This window comes from Podarcis erhardii, assembly GCF_964252035.2.
Source record: "Podarcis erhardii genome assembly, chromosome: 7".
NCBI classification, from domain to species: Eukaryota; Metazoa; Chordata; class Lepidosauria; order Squamata; family Lacertidae; genus Podarcis; species Podarcis erhardii.
Genome location: NC_138511.1, coordinates 3582473 through 3605823, shown reverse-complemented (window position 1 = coordinate 3605823; position 23351 = coordinate 3582473). Strand labels below are relative to the sequence as shown.

Sequence of the window (23351 nt, the reverse complement as noted above, 5' to 3'; positions counted from 1 at the left end):
TCACGCCTTCTGCATGCTCTGCCCCTTCCCCAGACGGTGCATCAGGAACGAAGTGTGCCCATCAGTTTTTACCATAACACATCCTTTGCCAGCCTAGTGCACGCGAGATGTTTTGTACCCCAGCTCCCAATGAGTGGAAGTTGCCATCCAAAACATCTGGAAGACTCCAGGGTGGCAAAGGCTGTGTTACAGGTGGACTGCTATCCCCATCAGCCAGCCCTGCTGTGCCCCCATCAAAACCTCTCTCAAAGCACTTCAACGCATTTTGAAGGTTTTTGTTCCGTTTTTCACAATCATGCAGTACTGTATTTTATGAAATAAAATTAACAAACTCTGGCAGGGAGGGGGGAGATCATCTGACTCCAGCCACAGACACCCTAGAAGCCACTTGCAAATTTGTCTTCATCCGCTAACAAGCAGCACATTCCAGCCTGACACCCCCCTCGCCCCCCTGTCAATCGCTGAAGAGCCAAGCGGCAAGAAATCCACCATTGCCCACAGGCCTGCATGAGCAGCTTCAAACGGGTCAGAGGATGCTTTTGATAGGGGGCTGATTATGTTGGCAAAAGGTGGCAGGAACATTCCTATTAATGCTGAAGTGTCCATCAGACTCCAGGGGCGGCAGTGAAATCCTGACTAGAGAAACCACCAGGCCACTTACTAATGCAAATACACACAGGTAGCTCTCAATTATACACCAGTGAGGACTACTTTCCAATGCAAATATATTCAGCTGCTACAGTTAGATAGCGGCTTACATCTCAAAACAGTTGCAGTTGCCTAAGTGAGCCAACAGGCTGGAGAAATTTGCATTAGTGCAGACGGTAACACCAGGCGTTCACTCTCCATGGGGGAGAATTTAAAGGCCTTTCCACTTTGGCTGAAAGGAGATCTGTGCCATTCCACCGTTACTTCACCAGCTGATGCCAACTCAGTAGGAAGGAGCCAATTTTTACCTATGGCTATATCAAAGAACCACCAAAGCTACCTGAGACTGCAGAGCTGAATCATAGAATCATAGAGTTGGAAGAGACCACAAGGGCCATCGAGTCCAACCCCCTGCCAAGCAGGAAACACCATCAGAGCACTCCTGACATATGGTTGTCAAGCCTCTCCTTAAAGACCTCCAAAGAAGGAGACTCCACCACACTCCTTGGCAGCAAATTCCACTGTCAAACAGCTCTTACTGTCAGGAAGTTCTTCCTAATGTTTAGGTGGAATCTTCTTTCTTGTAGTTTGGATCCATTGCTCCGTGTCCGCTTCTCTGGAGCAGCAGAAAACAACCTTTCTCCCTCCTCTATGTGACATCCTTTTATATATTTGAACATGGCTATCATATCACCCCTTAACCTCCTCTTCTCCAGGCTAAACATGCCCAGCTCCCTTAGCCATTCCTCATAAGGCATCGTTTCCAGGCCTTTGACCATTTTGGTTGCCCTCCTCTGGTCACGTTCCAGTTTGTCCGTGTACTTCTTGAACTATGGTGCCCAGAACTGGACACAGTACTCCAGGTGAGGTCTGACCAGAGCAGAATACAGTGACACTATTACTTCCCTTGATCTAGATGCTATACTCAAGAATCATAGAATCATAGAATCATAGAGTTGGAAGAGACCACAAGGGCCATCGAGTCCAACCCCCTGCCACTCCTATTGATGCAGCCCAGAATTGCATTGGCTTTTTTAGCTGCCGCGTCCCACTGTTGGCTCATGTCAAGTTTGTGGTCAACCAAGACTCCTAGATCCTTTTCACATGTACTGCTCTCAAGCCAGGTGTCACCCATCTTGTATTTGTGCCTCTCATTTTTTTTGCCCAAGTGCAAAAGAGACACGCTTTGGCCTCTGCCATGGAACCATGTCTCCCTATCTCCCAGGAAGAACATTCTGCAAAGGGCAGGTCCACCTGGCCCCATCCATCATCTAATGAAGGCACAGCTGCTTCAGTGCTCGCTTTCTTCTTCCTCCCTCCCCAATCCTTTTTCCTTTCGTGCCATGTCAGTTACATGAAGCATCATTTGTTAACTGCTTCCTGTGTCTTGTGAACAAACATTTTTCTCTTGACCCATAAGATTTATTTATTTATTTTTACATTTACCTTTCCTCCAAGGAGCTCAAGACTGGACTCTCCCCCCGCCCCCACCCCCTGGAAATCCAGTTTGTACCTGTATCTTGCTTTAAAATATTAATAAGCTTAGAATTGCTTCTAAATAAATAAATAAATTGTGAGCCTATCAGATGACAGGGGCCATCTTATTTTTCAGTATGTAAACAGCGCTTAGAAAATGTACCCATAGTTAAACTATGGCATCTTTTTCTACAAGATGTGGTGAATTTTAAATGTTTTAAATATGAATTTAAAAGGAGATTAGGCAATGGTCACAAACCATAATGGCCATATAATCTCTCCAAGATCAGAGGCAGGGGGTCTCTGATTGCCACTCCAAGCAAGAGAGGGCCACTGACCTCATGTTTTCCTCAAGGGCTTTCTGGAGAAAAACCCATGGACACGACCTTGAGCTCCTCCTGAGTAAAGTTGCAATAGAAATGCAATAAATCTTTTAAATAAATCTGGCAGATCACTGCAGGCAGCAGAATGCTGGTCTCGATAAGCCATGTCTGGGGGACCTGGGGCCTCCAGGTGCTGCAGAACTGCATCTCCCATCATCCCTGGCCACAGGCCATGCTGCCTGGGGCTGAGGGGAGATGTAGGTCAGCAGCATCTGGAGGGCCAGAAGTCCCCACACCTGAAACAGACCTTTGCTCAGACCCATCAGGAACTGGATCCTTTAAACTAGAGATATTGCGTGAATATACATTCCCACAGAGTTATCACAGATCTTCCCATTTTTGGATGCTGTGAAGAAAAGAGCCATCGAAGTCAGCAGAGCAGTTGCACAACTCCCAACTAAAAGAGGCTCCGGAATAGCCAGTGAGTCAAAAGGGGAAGAGGACAAAATTAAGCCCCAAGAGAGAAGGCAGAAGAGCAAGACTGTGGAAGCACGTTTATTGGGTTCTGAATAAAAATGATTCAGCCTAGATCAGTCCACCTGAAATGGCTACTTCAGGATGGATTTTGGGGTGCCAATAAAGGCAGCAATTAGGAACACCGTGGACCATCTCCCAGGATGTTCCATTCATTCCACCGGGGCTTCCAGGGGATTGTCTCCCCTAAGTCGAGGGGCAGCGGTTCTTTTTATCTTAAGATTACCACACAGATGGGGACCCTGTGGCTCTCCAGATGTTGTTCAATTATAGCCCCTAGTTGCTGATGGGAACTGGAAGACCAGCAACTCCTAGAGGGCCACAGGTTCCCCCATCAGTGCTGTACTACATGGTGGGTCAGTCTTAGGCAAGAATACAAAGGGAACTCCTCATCCAAGGAGCTAAAATTTAGGCAGAAGGAAGGAACAAAGCAGGCTGGCCCAGTCTAGATTGCTCCAGCAAGGAAATCGGGATGCTTTCTGTGGTGGGAAAAACACATCCAAGATGAATGCCTGTAAGATGCCAATCAGTCCTGTCACTCCACGGAGGAGTTTCACACCTTGGCAAGACAGACTAGGAATAAAAACAAAATCATTGGTGTCATCCTTGGTGGCTAAGAGGCAGAGACTCACACCAAGAAGTCTGCAGTTCTAATCTCTTACACTCTGCCACTAAATGGCATTAGGAACACTACAGTTCTCTCACCCTCAGTCTTGCATCTGCAAAATGGGGATGACAGCACTGGCCAACCTTTTAGGGCTCATGTAAAGGTTGCTGATTAGCATTATATATTATAGAAGCATTGTGCACATATGAAGCTTAGAGCTATTGGTCCATCAAGCTCAGTATTGTCCACAGACTGGCAACAGCTCTCCAGGGTTTCAGCTGGAAGACAATTCCCAGCCCTGGCTTCAGATGTTCTGCATGCAAGGCAGATACTGTGCCCCTGAGCCACAGCCCTTGCAGTCCCCTCAGTTTCACCCTGGTGGCCGTGGGTCTCTCAGCTTGCCCTGAACAATGGTGCAGAGCACCCACTGCAGCAAGTGGGTGGGCGGGCTTAGTCCAGGGCCTCTTCTTTAAGGCAGACTAATCCTTCCCCAAAATGCAGAGCTCTTTTTCTAGAAAAAGAGGTGATGGAACTCACTATGAACGCCTCCCTTGTTCTTTTATAATGGCAATGGTGCCCCCACCTGAGAGGTGCCAGAACTGAGTTCCAGCGAGTTCCAGCTGAAGAAAAGCCCTGCCAGGCAGCACCTGCACCTACACACCTCCAGTCGCCCCCACCCATCATGAAAATGAGCAAAGAACCACGCTTGTGAAATGGAACAGGCCCCAGACTGGGAGAGTGAACTACTTGGAGGTCCCAACAGCCTGGCTTTTTATATCACAGACTGGGCCTGGGCAGGACCCCGGACAACTAACTACATTTCCACAGGCAATTCATCATAGCAGCCTTTCCAGTTGTTTTGGACTACAGTTCCCCTCAGCCTCAGCCAGCACAGCTGCATTACAGCTTGACTCACTTGCTTTGACCCCCTGATGTTATTTCCCATGTAGCATGCCTGTTCCTTAAGGGCAGGTAATAAATAGAAAAAGCAATAGGCTTTAGTCAGACCAAACCTATTGAAATTAATGGACTGAACAGAGTAATGTGTGTTAATTTTAAATGGGTCTACTCTGCGTAGGACTAACACGGGATACACCTTTGGGTATGCACAGCTCTACATCTGTGGGGCCTCAAAATGAGTCCACCTTTGGGTTAAGAAGGTCTAACTGGGGGGTGTCTTGTTTCATGCCCAAATCTACCCTCCCCAGCAAGCATTTGCCCACTACTGCCTGATGACATTTGCCACCAGCTCCAAATGCTGTAGCCACCCAGCAGCAGAAATCAGAGGCAATCCCTGACGAAATGCTGTGTTGGCAGCAGGCAGGAGAAAGCAGGCAAAAGGAGGAGAGGAAACAAGAGAGAAAACAAAAGATGCAGTTTGCCGCCTCCTGCCCTGGCTGGGAAGATCTTGGTTGGCACAAAAAGCTAACACCAGTGTCGCGTGTGTTTAAATTAGTACCCCTCTGAAAGCCACTTCAGTCGTCTGGAAGCCATGAAGCCAACTCCACCCCAAAGGCAAAAGCCACAGAGTCAGAGATAAAAGAGCCGTCAAGAGATCAAGGAGGAGGATCTGTGGCTCTGAGCCATTTAGTAACTAGCTTTACTACCGCCTCCTCTCACCCCTCCCCCACAAAGCCCAAAATGCTTCTGAGTTGAAGATTCCCAGATCCTGCCTACAGAACAGAAAATAGAGGGGGGGGGGGAGACCACTCCCCTCATTTGGGAAGATAAGGAGGAGGAGGGCATGAGGGTGCCCCCTGCTGGAAAGGAATACATAGTCATCCCACTGGCCCCCAATTCTGTAAGAAAGAGAGGGATTTGACAATATGGATCCTCTCCCTTTTGTGTGTCCAAGCAGAAGGCATAGCTCAGGTGAAAGCAGCCTTCCACAATCAGGTGCCCTCCAGATGTTTTGGACTACAATTCTTATCAGCTGTGCTGGCTGGGGCTGAGGGAAGTTGTCATCCAAAGCATCTGGAGGGCACCAGGTCAGGAAAGGCTGGGGAAGGACGCACCCCTCCTTAGCACCCAATTTGCTTTTTCCAGCAGAGGAAAACTCACCTGGGGTTCATCTCATTCAAGTCCTAAGCAGTCTACATTTTGCAAAACACTTGTAGAGGTAGAACAGTTTCGTGAAAGACCAACATCCTCAGTTTAGCATCAGCAAGGTGTTGACAGGGGGTTAACGTGGGAGGCTGTCATTAGCCCCCAACCCAGAGTCATGTAACTATCAGAACCCTACTAAGATGATCTAAATGAAACCTTACAGTAATCCTGTGAGGAAGGCTCCCTCAAATAAAATGAGTCTAGAAAGAGAAGAAAATTGGGGAACCTGAGTAGCAGAAGAGAAAGCAGGAATAAATAAGCAAAGACTGTCCACATTTCCTTTGCTAACTTACTTTGCAGATGCTGCTACTCCTGTGCTAATTAAGAAGGAGGGACAATTACACCTCGCCTCCACACCAAAAATCAGCTCACAGATTAGAAACCTCAGCCAGAGTGGATTGAGAAGGAAAACTGACATCCAGGCTGGCATACACACAACAAACAGGTTCTGAGCAAAAGCTATTAGTCCAAGAACAGCCCAGCTAAATGGAACGGAGTCCCATGGAGAAGCCCAGCCAACCATTTCCACCTCTGCAGACTCACAAGCAGGGCTGGACAGGTGGGGGGGGGCTTTCTTTTAGTTTGCCCCCAGAGGTACCTTGCCTCTGAACATGGTGGATCCATTTGGTTATCATGGCCCAGAGCTGCTGGCAGACAACACCCCCCCCCTTCTCCACAAATGCGCCTGGTCCTTCTTGCTAGAGTCCATCACCACATCTTGTGGCAGTGAATTCCATAAGCTCATAACTTCACATGGAAATAAGTCTTTCCTTTTTCTCAACCTTGAACCTACCAACAATTTCAAAGGGTGACACACACAGAGCAAATTATATCTGGCTTAATGAGGCATTGAGAAGGGGGACCTTTCTCTGCTTGTGTTGAAAGCACATTTTACAGAGCAAGGAATCCACATCAAGTGTTTCCATCAAATACATCACCACACTCCATCCTTCTGTGATTCTATGGCATGCAGAGTTGCTTACTTCCCAACTGTCCGGCGGTCCTATGCCCTGCTAAAGCAGCTGTTCTGCACCTTCACTGGCAGGTATTAGCTGGCCATCACACTTACCCCCATGCCCAGAAAAGCATTCCCTGCTGCTTCTGCAGATCAGGCTATTATTAAGGCCACAAGAGCAAGCCTAGCAAGGGGCTTTTTGTTCGCTTTTCCTGGTCAGCTGGCAACCCTATTCTGTGTGGCTATGGGATGTGTGGGTGTGGAGAAACGGCAAGGGAGACTAGGGCTATCTGGCCAGTTTTGAACTGGAGAGTTTATTTAAAATAAAAAGCTACATTGAACGGCTGTTGCCTCCCATGCTTTGTACTGATGTGAACAAGCCCCAGGGATCTATTTGCGTTTTTCAAATTACTTAAGAGAAAAAAGAGGGAGGAGAGAGAAAAGAACATTAAAAGCAGGAGGGGAAGGAGACTATAGAGGCTGAAAAGAAAAGCAGCCCAGATGGTGTTGTGTACACATACACAGAAGGGACTTTTTTGTGTTGCTCTGTTTGAAAAGTGGGGAGGCCGCCCCAGACATGCAGGGTTCAAATGTTTGCTGACAAGAGAGACATCAGTATTTCTTCTTCTTTTTCCTTTTCCTTTTTCCCCCCTTTCCTTTTTTGGGAAGAGCCTGTCAGTGGGGGAGGGCAACAGACCCAAAAACTGCAGCAGGTGGAATAAATATTAGATTAAGATTGTGAGATATATATTAGTGGTGAAGGAAAGGAATAGGAAAGGTTGAGTAGTGCTATCACTAGCCAAATATCTGCTAGAATAATTTTCAGGATTCTCTGCCTGGGCCGGGCAGCTCTTGGGCCCGAAGCAAGAAGCCAGAGCAGCTGGCTTAGGGACAACCCTCCCCCCCCTCCACACACCTGGGGGAGGACTGCCAAGGCGGCGCCAACGCTGCAATCCTACCCAAGAGTCAAGGCTTCCCCTTACCTGGAGGCAAGCCCCACTGAACTTAACAGGATTTGCTCCCAGGGAAACACCAGTGGGATCGGGCTGCGAGCCTGAGAGCGCAGAGGATGAGCGCATGCCTCGCTTGGAAGGCGGGGAACTTGCCTCTAAGTAACTATGCAGGCAGGCAGTGGAAGAGAGGAGTGCCAGGCGTGCTCTGGTCCAGGGGGTCACGAAGAGGCGGACGCGACTCAACAACAACAACTATGCAGGCAGGAGGGTCGGGCTCCAAATGATGCAGAGGGGTGGGGTGGGGGCGGGAATGCCCCGGGCAGGAGCTGGGCGGGGGAGAGAGATCTCGTAACGCGCTCCTCCAAAAGTCACCAGAAGAAACTTGATCCGGAGCAAACACAGGCGCACGCCCCAGCGCGGGGGGGGGGGGGGAGTTGCGAAGGAAGGCGAGAGGCGAACAGAAAACTTTCCGCAGCTGTTTTTTTCTTTGGCTTAAAAAGAAAATAGACCCACAAGAGGGAAGCAAGCCTAAAACAACATTTTAAACCTGCGTTAGCACGAGAAAGAAGAAAGGAAAACGAAGCCCTTGTGAGAAATTGAGGGGGGGGGCAGAGGTGCTCCGCAAAAGCTCTTGAGAAGAGCGATCCAGCGCATATTTCCCTGGGAACTGTTGCAGCCAGCGGGACTTACTCCTCAATGAACGTGCAACAGGATCGCGCCCACGTTCCAGATAACACTTGGTCGTTTGCAAAAAAAATATGGGGGTCCAGCAACAAATAGGCAAATCTCTCTCTCTCTCTCTCTCTCTCTCTCTCTCTCTCTCTCTCACACACACACACACACACACACACAGCGACACCCCCAACCCTCTCCGGAGAGAAGGGCGCTGGCCAAGCCCATCCTTGGCCAATGCGCGATCTACTGGATCCCAGGAGAAAGCAACGGAAGGAAGAACGGGCGGGGGGGTATATCGTCACACTCTGAGCCCGTTTCCAAAAGGGAATCGTCTTTCTCTCCTCCACCCGCCCGCCCCCCCCCGCCCAGACAAATAAATTAATTTCACGCCAGAAGCGCTTCTCTGCAATGTTGATGTTATGGTGGGGAAATCAGAGGATGGGAGGATCTGAAGCGCAGGCGAAGGAGAAGGCGAGGGGGCCCCGCGCGTGCACACGGCATTGTAGGCAAGGGGGGGGCGTTATCTGACGGGGGTCTCCCCAAGGAAACTCTCTGTTGGCCGGGCTGGGCGTTCGCCAGGCAGCCCCCCCCCCGCCACGCAACACGCCGTTTCGGCCCCGCGGAGGAGAGATGGGGGCGCTTTCTTTTCTGCTTCCTTTCTCTCGCCTGCGCGCAGCGACCCCTTCCCTGGACCCCGCCCGGCAAGGTAAACAGAGGCAGACCCGGCGGCGAGACAATAGCGGCGGCGGCGGCCCGAGAGGAGCCAAGCGCGCCACAGCGGGGCAGAGCCGCGGGCTGGTGGGGCACCTCGGCGCTCACCTCTCCGGCAGCCAGCCCGCGCGCCCTCCTCTTGCGCCTCCTCGGCTCCGCCAGGTGGGAAAGGCGTAGATCCACAGTCGGCGCCCCGGCTTCTCCCGCACCCCGCGCCGAGGGGACGGCCACCCCAGAACTTCGGGCGACCCTCCGGCCGCTCCTAAGCCGGCGCTGCTCCGGCTGCTCCTCCCGCTCGGCTGCTGCCCCTGCTCGGCTGGCGCGGGAGTGTTTTCCTGGCTGGCTGGCTGGCTCGCTCCCTCGCTCGCTCGCTCGCTCCCGCCTTCCTTCGCTCCCTTTTGCTTTCACTCTCCTCCTTCCTTGACGTCAGGGCCGGGGCGGGAGCCGCCAGTCGGGAGCGGGGGGCGGCGAGGGCGCGCTCTCTTTCTTTCCCCCCCCCCCTCGCCCTCCTCGCTCCCGCGGGACGGGGTCGCTTGGCCGCCGGGCTCCCTGCAGCGCGCCCCCTCCGCGGCCGAGCAAGGCGCCCTGGGGAGGCCCTCCAGCATCTCCCCCCCGCAGCCCCGCAGCCCCCCGGCCGGCCCGGGACTCTTGCTTTCGCAGGTGCACGTGTCTACCTGGGTGCTTACAACTCACGGAGCCACCATTCCGCGCTCACTCGCCGCGAAACAAAGCCGAGCCTATTATGCTCCGCGTCCAGGCGCCGGGGAAGGATTCACACGGATTATTCAAGCGTATTCGCGCCTGTTGAGCGCTGCCCTCTGCCGGGCAGAGCTGCTTTCTGGATGTTACCTTCCTATTCCCTACACGGCGGGGAGGAGTTTCCTTCCCTTCCCCGCGAATTCGTTTTCCGGGCTGAGTTTCCTTCCAGCAGGAGCGGGTTTCAGATACAGGATTAAGGCCACAAGCCCGTTTAAGGGGTGCACGTGTGAAATGGCTCTAGGGGCCAAATGCTGTGCCGGCTAATGGTCCTGGCAGGTGCTGGAAGTTGGCGGGTCGAGGGGCTCAGAAGGAAACTGCCACTTATAAATGCTTTTCCTTATGGATATAGGCAGTGCTTTTTTCTGGGGGGATGCAGGGGGATGCAGACCCCTAAACATTTTGTGAATCTTTGTACTTTTGTCCATTTACTGTATTTATTTTCCCCCATTTGAAATGGGTGGTTTTCTTGAGTCAAAATGAGAATACCCCTAAACATTTTTTAAAGAAAAAAGCACACTGGATATAGGAAGCATACACAACCTTCACAAATGTGCAATATATAAACAATAATAAAGCATAGTAAAAAAGTAATTTGGGAGGAGGAGGGAGCACCAGCCCACTTGCCTTCCCATCACAATGACATTGCCTTCTCCGCAACCCAGCAAGAAAGATCAGGCCAGTGGTCACATCACCCCAATGAACTGAGCATGCAGTTTTGCCTCCAACCAACTGGGGTTGGTTGAGGTCTTTCCAGCCTCTGCCTCCTGGGCTGTGTTCACACGCCCATTTGTTCTGCATCCGGTGGTTTAGTTTGTGAAGCCACGTGGACACAAGAACGTAAGCCACAATTCACATCTATCTGGGAGTTTCTCAAGAAATAATGTGCTTTGATGTGTGTGTCCCCCCAGCCCCCGCAAGCTTTGATCCAATTGAACAGGTGAGCCAGATGAAGACATCCATGCCCACTCAGATGACTGATGCAAGTGCAATTTGAAACAGGGATTTAAGACGGGTGATGTAGTTACTTAAAAACACCAGAAGAGCCCATCTAGTCCAGCACCCTGTTTTTGCAGTGGCCAACCACATGCCCATGAGAAGCCAGCAAGCAAGACCCAAGCACAAGAGCCCCCTCCCCTCCTGTGGTTTCCAGCAACTGGTGTTCAGAAGCATTGCTGCCTCTAACTGTGGAGACAGAACATAGCCATTGTGGCTACGAGCCATTGCTAGCCCTCTCCTCCTCCATGAATTTGTCTCATCCTCTTTTGGAGCCATCCAAGTTGGTGGCTGTTGCTGCCTCCAGTGGGATTGAGTTCCACAGTTGGCCTTGGGTACTTGGCTTGAAGGAAGGCGCCCATGAGATTCCTCCTGACTCTGGCCTATGAGCTTTGGTGCTGTGGGATCTGATAAGGGGGGAACCTCCTCAGTCACCTGCTGATCACAAGCATCAGGCTCACAGCCAGCTCCTTTGCTGTTGAAACTGCAGCCTTTGTCTCAGTTTCCCGATCACTGCTGGGCTCCTGGGGCCAAGACCCCTCTTCTCCATCACTGTTGTATCCCTCCTGAAGGCCAGTCAGGATTTCATGTGGCTCAGAGGCTGCTCTCTTAGGCAATATAAAGACAACAATAACAATGCACTTTAAATTATTCAAAGTTCTTTGGTAATCCTATAACAGCTCTGCAAAGTAGGTCTGTATAAATATCCCCAGATTGCAAGTGGGAGAGGGCATGGCAAGAGAGTTGGCTTAAGCAAGGCCCCTGTCCGAGTAACTTTTGAGTTGGGTTTCATGGCACTGAGAATGAATGGTACTGGGTGCGGGCAGTGAGCTGGAGCCAAATGAATACTGTAATGAGTCCTGCTAGTGCCATGGTACCCTTGCCCCCTAATTGGCTCTGACAGGGTAAGGAGAACCCAGCCCCCCAACAGCATGTTTGGGTGAGGAGAGGGGAGATTGTTCCATCAAAAGGGGTTTGTGAGAGGTTTTACTTGTCCTGATGTGCACACATATCTTTTGTCCCAGTGTCACATCTGACCAAAAAGGTCTTGCAGGTTTTTCAGAGCATGGTGCTGATCATGCCAAGGTTGGAGCTTCAATCCCTGTGTGGGACAGCTGCATATTCCTGCAATGCAGGGGGTTAGACTAGATGATCCTCTGGGTCCCGTCCAACTCTACAATTCTATGATTATAATTCTATGATTATGACTAGAGGCAAAAAAATGGGGTGACTATACGCACCACAAACAGCAGTCCCTCGTTCATCTGCTCTCTAACATGAATTGGTTTTATCCTACACAGAGTAGACCCATTGAAATTAATATACAGTTAGGTTAGTAAAAGTTAGTTGGATATGAGCCACTGTCTCTGGATCAGTCCTTTCCAACCTGGTGCCTTCCATATGCTTTTTGGACTACAACTCCCATCAATCCCTTGCCAGCATGGTCAATTGTCAACAGCGATGGGGATTGTAGTCCAAAAACCTGGCAGCACCAGATTGCGGTTAGGCCACCGAAGAGGCACAGCCAAGCAGAAAAGACTTCTAGGAATCATCTCACAAGCCACCTGTTGTTAGCTTATTGATTCCCCCACAAATATTCTGAACTCAGGCATAAAGAGCAGCATATAGACAATCCTAATAGATGATTGCAATTAACAAGCAAACACCTGAAGCTGGGAGGTCCTGCTGGTGCTCTGCAGGACAGGTGGGCTGAACCAACTTCAGCTTTGCACACAGCCTACCTCATGGGTCACCAACAGAGCACCTGAAGGGATTTTCCACCAGCGATGCTAGGGCGCCAATAGATGGCTTCTTCCTGAAGCACAACTGTTGTTGTTTTTTGGGGGGTAGTGGGGGGACCTTCCTAGAGAAAGCAGTTGGGTAGGGAAGGTTGATTCCTGCCCATCTCTGGCACAGGCCTATTTGTTTTGTCTGGGTGCCCTTATCTTTTATGGCTTAATTGAACACATTGTGGCCCTATGGCAGACTCCCCAGCCTAGTACTTTCTAAATCTATTGGACTCCCAACAGCACCAGCTTGCATGGCTGCATTTCCATCAGCCCCAGCATCCTAGAGCCACACTGGGGGGAGCTGATGGAAGCTGTAGCCCAACCACCTGGAGGGCACCAGGTTGTGTTTCTCTGCTGATTCTGTTTTATCCCTTTATTGGAAACCGCATTGGAATCAGCATACAAGTTGCCTAAATAGATAAGCTGATGACTCCTGTTTCCCTGCACCTGGGCTTTCACCATCCATGCAATCCTGTTATCTCTGCCTTCCTGTCATTGGCGCTGTGCTCTTGCACAACACCCATTTGCCTCCAGATCAAAGGGGCTTGCGTGGGACACAGGAAGCTGCCTCCTCCACAGGGGCTATTGTCCATTTAGCTCAGTGTGGATGGGGGGGGGGCTTTTTCAGCCTGAGAGAAGCATGCCAGTGGGGGCAAGGCCAGAGGCAGAGGAGAAGGAGAGAAAGGGATGTGGCTCTTAGCTTTGTGCAGGAGGCTGCACCCCAGCTGTGCAAAAGTCTTCCACAGGCACACCTCTATCCAGGGAAGCAAGAGGCATTAATGCCATGGCTATATGACACATTCCTCTCATGGGGGGACCAAGGAGAGGGCTGGAAACCCAGAAGTGCTCCCCAGAGTCTCCAGCCGTGACGGGTCCTCTCTGTCACCTGCTCCTTGATCCTTTATCAACAGATGTCAGGGACTGAACCTGAGACCTTCTGCATGCAAAAAAGGTGCTCCACAATGGGGCTCGCAAACTGGCATGTAATAATTCTGCGTGCGGACTTGCATTTGGATCTTCCACACCAAAACTATTTGGAGCTGCCCAGCAGACACTGCAGTGAATGGGGAAAGCAGCAGCACTTTCCAGCGACAACAGTGACGCCCCTTGTCTTCATCCCTGGAAAGGTCATCATGCAAGCAGTACTCCAGCTGTTGCATCTGCCTGGCAGAGCTTAAAGCTGCAACCGAACTCAAGTGACTCAAGTGACGGTCAGGAAAAGGGAGCACCAGAAAGACTTGGTTTATGAGTGCAAGAAACTTGGTGTGAAGAGGCCTGTAATGGGGGGAAGGAGAGTTACATGGCATTCTTAGAAGACTGGCCCCAGGATATCCTCTCTGGGGCTGCAATAAAATATGTGAGGAGGGGGCCCTAAGGCAAAAGAAACAATTTGCCCCACTAATGAATATGCAGCACAATAATTGCTTCTGAGCCAGCCTAATTAAAACCATTCTTCTTGCCCAACTCCTATTTCTTTTATTCATTCATTTTATTACATTTCTGTCCTGCCTTTTTGCCAAGGAGCCTACAGTTGGTGCATACAGCTCTCTGCCTCCCCATTCTCTCCTCATAACAACCTTCCAGGGAAGGTTAGTCTGAGAGATGGTGACTGAGAGATCACCTGGTGAGCATCATGGCCAAGCTGGCCTTTGAACCCTGGGTGATCCCTCACTACACCACACTGGCCTTCGAATGAGTTTGTGTCGGAGAAGGACATCTTGATGGATTGGGTCCCCCCTTGGGGTGGGGGTGGGGTTCTACCTCACGGAAAGGGCTTCAGAAAGATAGGAGATGGCTTTAAAAGAGGGCTAGACAAAGTGATGCAGGCTGCCAAAGGCCATTGGCCAGGATGGCTGCGTTCTTCTGTGCAATATGCCTCTGCAGAGCAGCCGCCGGGAATTGCAAGTGGGAAGAGTCCTGCTTGTGGCTTCCCACTGTGTCTGCTTGGCCATTGTGAGAACAAGATGCTGGACCAGATGCACCTTCTGCCTGACCCAGCAGGGCCTCCTGATGTTCTTACATTCATCTCTTGAGGATACTGCAGTTCTCAATTTCCTGCATTAATCTTTCAGTTGACCTGGATGGTGAACAAGGCTCCCTTCTCCCAGCTGCATCTGTCTCCCAGTTTGCACCTAAAACCTGCCACCTCTGGTGTGTGCACTGTAACTGCTTATCCCAATCTGGTGCCCTTCAGATGTTTTCAGCTGCAACTCCCCTCGGCCACAGCCAACACAGCTGTGCTGATGCTGAAGCTGATGGGAGCATGGCTGTGGTGTCTGGGGATGGCAGGAGGGAGCTGTCGTCTGAAGGGCACGAGATTTAGGAAGGCTGCATTGCAGCCTTAAACTGGTTTAATCAGAGTTGGAAGGGACCCAAGGGTCATCTAGTCCAACCCCTTGCAATGCATAATTGTTCTTTTCCCAGGACAGGGGAATCTGAGTGTTGTAGTTCTCTCAAAGAGGATTATGAATTCTCAATAAAAAATGGTCAGCACTCTCACCAAACTACAATTCCCAGAATGCTTTAGGAGAAGATGTGACAGTTTGCTATAATCAAAATTGACCTTACTCAGCAGCGGACATGTTTGCTGCCTTGCAGCAGAGTCATCTCTGCTGCTGCCTTTCCCAGTATGACTAGCATCAAAACCAGGCGGTGGTCTCAGTGTGTGTGAATGGTCGCAGTTCAGCGGTAGAGCATCTGCCTTGCAGGCAGAAGCTCCCAGGTTCAATCCCCAGTATCTCCGGGTAGGGCTAAGAGAGACACCGCTGCTTGAAACCCCAGAGAGTCGCTGCCAGTCAGTGTAGACAATACTAAGCTAGATGGACCAATGGTCTGACTTGATATATGGCAGATTCCTGTGTTCCCGTGTGCACAGCGGGCAGAAATGCCCTGTCCTTTCATCTTTAAAGATTCACTGCTGTGCCGCAAGCAGAAAATCATGCAAAGCAAATCCTCCTGCACCCCCCCCATCCCCTGGGGAAGCATCACCTCTTGAACGTCTGCCTGTCTTGTGGCTGATGAAGGGCCAGAAACAAATGATGTCGACCTTAATCCACCCTTGTTCTCCTTCTCCTGGCCTCTGTTTCTTAGGGTACACAGCACACAAGCAGAAGTCTAGAGCTGGTGTAGGACAAGCCCTGCGGCAATCATGAACGCCTCAGGGTACTCCACTTTTCCTTTGTCAGATGTGGTTTCCTTCCTTTCTTCTCTAACAACCCTGCTGGCTGCTTGTTCTTCAGGGTCTCTCCTTGAGACTCCCTTATGTGACAGAGAGGAGTTTTCCACAAAAGGAACTGGGCTTTCGGCAGCTTTGGGGAAGGCGTGCAGCTCAGCGGTCACAGAACATCTGCTTTGCATGCAGGAAGTCCTGGATTCAGCCCCCAGCACTTGGGACAGCCTTCCTGCCCAAAGAGCCAGGAGAGCCACTACCACGCAGTGCAGACCATAATGAGCTAGAGATGGATCAGTGGCCTGGCTCCATTGGAGGCAGATTCCTACCCTGTTCCCCTGTTGTTCCTACCATATTGGGAGAAAACAAGTTGTCCCTGCTGCAGATCGCTGAGCTTTAGTCTCTGAAACAGTTGTGCAGGGAAGGGGGCAGAGGACAGTGGGCACGCCGTTGATGGTGATGGGAGTGTAATTGCAACAGCTGGAAAAGGCAGCCACCAGGCAGCACCGCCTGTCTTCTTCAGCTCCAGCATCCGTTTAAGAGAAGGCAAGCAGGATTCTGCATCTATATAGCACCTTGCATTAGAGAGTCCCAGGTGAGTGCTACGTCAGCGTCACACTGAATTAGAGTCAGGAAAGCAATATTCTGGAGAGGCAAGGGGAGCAGGGTACAGAGAGAGGCTGCTGTGCCAGGCCTGGTGGCAGGCGTGTGGCAAACCACTCAGGCAGCCTGGTGCCCTCGGGGGGTTTTGGACTATGACTCCCATCAACTCCAGCTAAGCATAGTTGTAAATGGTGATCCCCAAAGCTCCAGTTGCTGCTTGGAAGTTGTCCTGCAGCACAAGCCTTTCTGAGGTTCACAGGAGCTGTGCAAGAGTGTGGCAGAAGGAACAGGGAGGTGTGTGTCCAGCCGTGGCCACCAGAGCCCGGCTGGACCTGTTTTCAGGCCTGGTCAAGCCTCTGGATGTGCACAGATCAGGAGGGGAGGCATTTCCTGTCACAGAGAATAAGACACATGTCTCATTCCCTGCTGGCTGCTTGCAAGTCAAGTGGCCGCTAAAGGCCCAGCTGCAGAGGGTGGCTCAAAAGTCAGAGAGAAAACCAGCCATGGAGGAGTGGGAGGAGGAGGCAGCGCTGAGAACCAGGGAACATCCTGTGCAAATTAATGTGACAGAGTTGGTGAAGTGATGGCATCACAAGCTTGTTTCACCTCCAAGAGTGTGTTTCAGGGGCTACTTCACCAGCCTGGAGCTCACCTAATATTTTGGGCTACAACTCCCATCCCAACAGAGCTGGGGCTGGTAGGAGTTGTGGTTCAAAACATTTGGAGGGCAAAGTGAGCTGGTGGTGTTGGGGAGCTGACAAGGATGTCCCTCCATGCCCATCTTCTGGAGAGTCTGTGCTGCTGGCCTGTGTGAAGACCTAAGAGGAGGGAGGCCCCTCTGTCCATGGACTGCTGCCCCTGCAAGGCCTCCTGGCGCTGACTTTGCCATCTTTCCGCTGTCAAGTCACAATGTTCTTCTTCTTGCAAACATCTGCTGGGATGGTTATTTTGCACATTTTTAGCTGATTATCCCTGATGTTTTGTCTGCTAGGATAATGTGGCTATGGTATCGTGGTACTCCTTAGACTCTTTTATATTATTGTTTAATTTTTGTACATTTTAATCTGCTGCAAGATGAATTTCTTTTGAAATAGACGTTTAAGTCATTTAATAAACAAAGTGAAACTTTAATATACTCTGGATGCTCCCTGATACCAGCCTGCCAGACGGGTATCATCCTTCTAGTCCATGACTGGGCTCTGAATGGGCCTTTTGCATCACCTGCTATTCTGAAATCCTTTTTTAATTAGAGATGTGAGGAAGTTGACATGGGACCTTCTGCAGGCAAGGAATGAGCATTGCCACCTTGCTCCCTGTGCCCTCCTGTGCTGGTCTGTGTCTGGGGAAGCACATTGGCTCAAGCCTCCCACATTCAAAAAAACATTTTTTTTAGCCCAAACTGTCTTGGCTGACTCCTGGGATGGCTCCTGGGATGTCAGCAGCTTTCTTTGCCCTAAGTATACCCACCTCTCAATTCCAGGAAGCCATCAACATCAAAGCTTGCTCAGTTTGTGGGGCCAAGGAGGCGCCTCCCAAATCATGCACTCTTTTGAGATTCAGATCGCTCTGAAGCACTCAGAGGCACCAGAATCAATCAGCACAAGCCAATCTCAGCTGCATCCAGGAGCAACTGTGCCTCCGGCATTGCTCTCTATGTGCATTTGTAAATAACCATGCCAAGCTTCCTTTCTTCGAACCTGCATTAACGTTATACATTTGCTTCTGGAAATGGAGCTTATTTCTGGCCACAAAGGCCTTAATATTCTGCTTCTCCAGCTGAGCAGGACAGTGCTCTTGCCCAGAGGAACGGTAATAAGCAGAGCCTGACCATCTATCCCTGTCTTGGCTCCCACCCTCTTAACTCCTTCCTCATTCCTCCGAATTCCCCAACCTGGTAACCTCCAGATGCTTTAGACTACAGCTCTTATCAGACCCAACACCATCTGTCCATATTTGTTGGAGCTGTGGATTAAAACAACTGGAGGTTCTTAGGCTGGGGAAGGCTGCTGTCAGGTGTTTCTTAACTCCAACCATTGGAAAGCTGGTTCCTAATAGGTATCCAAGTCCCAACAGAACTTGCTTCCCAATGCACATTGTGCAGGGTCTGGATGCAAGGCTATTAGAATGGGAAACTGGCTGGTCTGACTGGGGAAGGACCATAGCTCAGCGGCAGAGTATTTGCCTTGCATGCAAAAGCTCCCAGTGGCATCTCCAGGTGGGGCTGGGAGAGGCTCCCTGCCTGAAATCCTGAAGAGCTGCTGCCAGGCAGTGTTGACAATGCTGAGCAAGACAGACCAGAGGCCTGACTCACTCTAAGGGCTCATCCATTCATAGACGTGGCCAGGATTTTGTTGGGGGTGGGCAGTGTTAATCTGAGGCTCTAGTCTGGGTTCACATTTGCACAGGAGCAAATTCCCCCTGGATTTTGCCTCATGTTGTTTATGGGGAGGGTGGTGCCCCATAACCCTTTGTCCAATCCCTTTGCCTGGGAGTTTCCCCTCTACCACACAGGCCCCTTTTGAACAGCCCTGCTGCCTCAGCATTTCCCTTGTCTCTGTTGCAGATGATCATCCAGCTTTGCCTGTGTAAACAGAGGCTTCCTCTCCCCTCGCCGGGGTGCCTGGCAGTGTGTAATCTTGGCCTTGGCGGTGGTGACTGGGGCTGGAGTTCAGTGACGCAGATCTAGGCTATTGCAGGATATGGAGAGTGTCTGGTTATGACAGCACCTCTCCTCTGAAAGACGCATCTTTCCTTGCTGGCCTGTCATCATCCGTCGTCATCCCATGAGAAGTAGGATCAGGAGTTAAGTACTGAGGATCCAGCACGTCAGACAGGGATGGCAAGTGTTGATGTTCCACAGCTAACCTTTGACAAATTAAAAATTAAGCTCATTGGTTCATATGGCACACACTGGAGAGTTCTCCAAGAACTCAGATGTGAAATTGTTGATCTCCTGGGTGGGGGGAATATGCAGCTTGTCACCAAGGATGGTGAAAGCTCCACATAAACTGTAAAGAGACCCAAACAGGATTTCTCCAAAGTCTGACTGAACAGAGAACAAAAAGTCAAACGAGGTTCAGGGAAAGGAAGCCTAAAGTGTTGCACACAAACAGAGCAAAGAAATCTCTATGCACACCTTCTGGAGTGGCAGTGGCTAATCAGGAAGGGGATCTTGCTCTTGAGGCTAGCGCAGAGGGTGGCCAGGGCCGGCTCAGCCATTGGGAAGAGTGAGGCAGCTGGCTCTGTCTGGCAGCAGCAGTTGGGAGGCAAGCAGCAGTAACAGCAAAGGTTTATGAGCTGTGCCCAATGTCCACCATGCACACATCATGGGTACTAGCCACAATAGCTATACTCTATCTCAGTGTGCCAAGCTAAATTGAAAGGGATAGGAGCAAGGCAAGAGGAAAAGTTGGCAACTCTCTAACAGCCAATGGAGCAGCACTTGAGTTCCTTTTACGTGGAGCATTACATTTTATGGATGTGTCAGTCACAAGTGGAGCAGATGGATGAGCCTCAGTATGGGGTGGGAGAGACCAGGGCAAACGATTAACACACCCACACCCATTTGCTACACTCCTAATGGGGAGGAAAACAGCCAGCAGATCAATCCCATCCCAATCTGCTTCCTAATCTACGCTCTCCTTCCTTTTCATCCAAAGGGAAATTAATTAATCAGGCCTGCATCTGTTCCACACCCACCCTCTGCTGAACAATGCAAGCGCTTGGGTCTCTCTGCCTAACCCACCCACACAGACAGTTTCCCGCTGCGCAGATCTCCAAACAGGAACTCATCCATCACAAGCTCAGGACCTCGTGTGGAACTTCGAAGCTTGCACTCCCACAATCATTCACAACTTCTCTCTCCATCCATCTGGTGCCTGCTGGAACCCCAGTCCTCTTCCATTCACACGCAGCACGCAGTGGTTCCCAGCTTCTCCTCCTATTTCTTAATCAGCTATTAAGCTGATTCTATTTCTTTGGTGTTTTAGGGTGCAAACTAACATGCTGAAATTAGGCATATGAAACATTGCCCATCATTTATCACCATGTGTGGGAACATAAAGGTTTTTTATAGAACAACTATTTTTATTCATTTTTCAGAAACCAACACAACACAAATGGGGAGTGCAGAGGCCAGTTCCAGCAAAGAGTTTACATCTGGCATGGAAAGATTTCCATGAGAACCTGTCTGCCTGAATCTATGTTGCTTAGTGGCTGAATCAGATATAAAATTTGACCAAACTACATAAAATTTCTTTATGTTCTGACTTCTCCTTGTGCACAAAGTTGCCAAGTCAGTTTGTCCATGAGCACAAAACTGCACAGTTGCTGGTGCCAAGTTATTGTCAGACTAGCACCACACTTCTCCAAACATTTGCGGTCATAAGCCTTGCAGCAATCGTCAGATGGGTTATCAGATCTTCAGGAACAAAATCCTAATTTTCAAAGTTAAAAATGAGGAGAAGAGCCATTTTGGGGTTTGGGTCCTTTTAAGGGGGGGAGGAATTGGCAGCCAGCCAGCCACACTGATTCTCAGCCATTTTTTGGTGCCCCCCCCATCCGCCCTGCTCCCAACAGCCAGTCAGCATTCCACAGCCACTGAGGATGCTCAGTCCTTACTGGGCTGCCTTAGGAGGTTATTCATCTAATTAAAACATTTGTGTCCCACACTTCAGCCAGAAAGGTTCTCAGAGCAGCTTCCATACAATCTGTTAAAACAAGGCAGTCTTTGCCCGCAGGGTTACGATCTAGAAAACACAACACATAAGGGAAAAGGGGCAAGGAAGGAAGGTGGGGGTGGGGCAAATGCAGGCACCAATTTTTAAACAGCAGTTCTTATAATGTGCAGCTTGAATGGAAGCACTTCAAGGGCAGCCCATTCTTGATGGAGCTGCTCTTCCAGCAAAGCTGGTGGAATATGCCCTGCTGCCCATGTCTCTCCTAAGGCAGCCTGACGGAGCCCCTTTGGTGTCCCCCATCTCACCCAAGGGCTATTCATTTATTCAGACACTTCTGCAAACTTCAGGAATTCACCAAGCCGGCTCGTGCCTCCTTGTTGTGCTTTGATGATGCTCTTCTGGCCTTATAAGCATTGGCACTCATTCCTGTACAACATAAATAGAGGGAATAATCAACAGTACTTTTTAAAAGAGAGAGATCGAGAGAGATCCCACTTTATAATTTAGAAAGAATTCTAGCTGGCTTATGATAAAAATAAATAGCAACAAGCTACTGACAACATAAAAACATTATTATTATTATTATTATTATTATTATTATTATTATTATTATTTCTATAAATTATCTGTGGGTCTTCCATAAAGGTTTTTATTGAAGGGATGGAATAAACATTTTCTAAACAATGTGATCATTAATTTGCTAAGTAGAGGTGTGTGTGTGTTTAAGCAACAGAACTGCATTTATTAAGTACTCAATGTCTAGGCTTTTTTTTAAAGGTCTTAGCCTAGCACTTAAAAGTCACTGGGTTATACACTACTTAACTCAAGAGTAGACCCATTGAAATTAATGACCATGGCTACCTTAGGTCCATTAATCTCAATGGGTCTACTCTGACTAAATATTAGTTGGTTGTAACCCATTCAAGCGAGGAGATCCTCTCTGCAGACTATGGGTGGTAGTCAACAAAGCTTTACTCAGAGTAGATGCATTAAAATGAACATGACTAAGTTAATTTCGATTGGTCTACTATTGCAATAAAACTCTGCTGACCCCCACCCTGTGGGTGTTGCTGCTGCAAGGAAGGTTCTCTGAAGGGGCCCCTGAAGGCGGCAGGGGAAGTGGCTCTGGAGGCCACCTTTAGATCCTGAATCCCTCCCCCAGCTGGATGACAGATAACAATGAATTAGCATGTAGGCACCCAAACATTTTAGTCCCCAAAGCACTTCTTCACGCATCATCCCTGGATGTTGCTGGACTCCAACTCCCATCAGCTCCAGTCACCATGTCCAATAGTTAAGGGTGCTGGGAGTTAGAGACTCAGCAGCATCAAAAGGGACACAGGTACCTCCATCCCTGACTTGCAACAACCCTGTAAGGTGGGCCAGGCTGAGAAAGAGTTAACTTTAACAATGTAAGTTAGCAGGAACCTTTTGGGCATGTTAGCACTGACATCTGTCAACATGTGCAGATCCACTAATGGTTAAAGGTAGGAGAGTAGCAGGCAGTTAAAAAATTGGCATCGTGATAGATTGAGATGAGATGCAAACTGGGACCTCTGTGTCTCACACTCTCAGGGAAAGCTTCACCTGTGTTACTGTTTCCTCCAGTTAAGCTGTCCTTAGCACCTGGGAGCAGGGCAGAGGCATGGGAGGGGCGATGGCTAATAGTAAAGATGGAAATGCCAACCTTCTGAATTCTGGAAGAAATAACAGTTGCTCAGTCTAATCGGAGCTCCTGGTTCACCTCTGCTCCCTGTGCCGTTCATGGTGGATCACATCATAAATGTGCTTCTTTTCTCTCTCCACTAGATACTTACCAGGTGCCTGGGGCTGCGCAGGTTAGTCACAGGTTAGTCAGCTCCTTTTCTAAAAGTAATTTGCAACCCCATCTGAGCCCCATGGGCCAGACCTCCCTCTCCCTGGAAGGAGCTGCTGCTGACCCTTCCTTCGCTGGGGCTATAATTAGCCAAGCCCAGAAGTGGTGCAAAAACCTGCAATTGGAGAGAGCCCTCAGGTGGGATCACACCTGAGCCAGAACAAGGGCAAAGGAGGTGGTTTGAAAAAGGGCTCCTTATAACTGGGGTGAATCACCAAATTATTTTAATAGTATGTAACCTGATCCTGGCTGTTGATTCAGAATATAGCCCCACTGAGCCTCCTAAGGAAGGCAGGAATGACATGCGGTGGTGGGAACTTTATATTGTTTTTATACCAGTTTTAACTATCATTGTTCCCCCACCCTGACAAAAAACTCTGGGGAATTATAGATTGCTCCTGATCATTTCTGTTTAGCTGAGAAATCTTTAGCTCTCCTTCCAGAACATTCCCATGGGGGATAAAGCGTTCCTTTTCAACCAGTTTCACTCTGTG

At 49.8% G+C, this 23351-nt stretch overlaps 1 protein-coding gene across 2 annotated transcripts in view; it reads right to left on the bottom strand.

The window, feature by feature from the left end:
- The window catches only part of SEMA4C (semaphorin 4C), a 61350-nt gene extending 51582 nt beyond the window's left edge, over window positions 1–9768 (bottom strand). The window contains exon 1 of one of the 2 annotated variants that reach the window (XM_081870005.1): window positions 9663–9768. The gene's annotated coding sequence lies outside the window, so the exon portion shown is untranslated. Of the gene's footprint in view, window positions 1–9096; window positions 9346–9662 lie in introns of those variants that run through there. The other variant, XM_081870006.1, reaches the window with a different exon arrangement.
- Between the last annotated feature and the right edge of the window lie 13583 nt (window positions 9769–23351).